We start from the raw sequence: 1370 nt of genomic DNA, 5'->3' as shown, positions 1-1370 counted from the left end.
GACCCGGCAGCACGTGCAGCCTGTCCAGGCCCCGGAAGTCGCTGCGCAGGCCCGCTGCGTGCTCGGCAGCCCCCGCCCGGGGCTTCAGTTTCTTTCCCGAATGGCCCCTGGCGCCCTCCCCACCCCGCGGCCCGGCGCGGTGCCAGCCTCCCCGGAGCACCAGCTGGGACTCGTCCCGCCCGGCCCGAAGCCTATTGCTCTTCGGAAGAAGATGATACTAAAGGCAATTTTTATGCATAGGTGAGAGCAAATCGGGATTCATCAAAACCATTTTGCCGAACCAACAATAACGGTGTAGACTGGTGACGTCTGTAAGGGTGACTGTCTCTCCCCGCCGCCTTTCCAGGTGCACACACAATACTTCATCTTCTCCATTAATAAAGGCTGCCTGGTTCCCCAGGCCGGCACCCTCTTCCCTCCTGCGTCTTCACACGCCCTCAGGACGGCGGCCCTCAGCGCGCGCACACGCGCCGGTCCTCCCCGTGCCTGGGCGAAGGGGGTGTCGGGATCGGGATCACGGAAATAACTTCTCGCGAGGCCTGGGCGGGTGCAGGGCCTCCGCACCAGCACCGCCCGCCTCCTGAGTGTGCCCCAGGCCGTCGCCCCTCCTGGAAGGCCTCGTTCAAATTCACCTCCATGCATTCCGTCTTCTGTCCCTTCTTCTCGTGGTCCCTAAACATGCCACCGCGTGGCGGCCTGCTCGATCGCAGGGCGTCTCTCCTCAACGTGTCCCGGCTGTGCCGCGGGACGTCATCCATTCCCTCCCCTGAGCGACGTCACCGGGGACTGGATTCGCAGTGTGGCTGTTTAGGGGCGTTTCCTTGGTGGGAATGAGGCTGCCCTCGAGTGCGCACGCGGTGATTCTCTTGTCCAGGCGTCAGGTGATCCCAGCACCTGCAGAGCACCAGCCTCTCCCCGAGATCCCCCAGAGGAAAGGGCCACCAAGTCCCTTCTGCTGCTGGAGAGTCCTCTGTGGGGCCGTACGGGGTGCACTTCAGGTCAGAGGCAACTCCACGGTGAGTCCTTTGGTGTTGATCGGGGGACATGCAGAGAGCCAAGGTTTTGCACAGTGTCTTGGGGAGGAAACATCCATTTCTAACAACTCACGTCTGGTGTTCGTTTTAGATGGAGTCTTCTGGCATCAGAGAAATTACTCGTGCAGCCCTGCAAGGCCATCTGCCTCAACGCAGGACCTTTGGGGATCACTTTGCCAACATCCCTGTCACATTCATTTTCTTGTGTGGCTAGTTTCTTCCTCACTAATCTTGTGGGCGCCTCGGTCCCTCACTGTAATTCTCCTAGAATTCTAATTCTCATTCTTGTAACTGTGCATCCTCACCTGGTTTTCCTTGGTGGCTGCTTCCAAGTCC

Source organism: Propithecus coquereli, unplaced genomic scaffold (assembly GCF_000956105.1).
Source record: "Propithecus coquereli isolate 6110/MARCELLA unplaced genomic scaffold, Pcoq_1.0 Scaffold168, whole genome shotgun sequence".
NCBI classification, from domain to species: Eukaryota; Metazoa; Chordata; class Mammalia; order Primates; family Indriidae; genus Propithecus; species Propithecus coquereli.
This window is presented reverse-complemented; position numbering follows the sequence as displayed.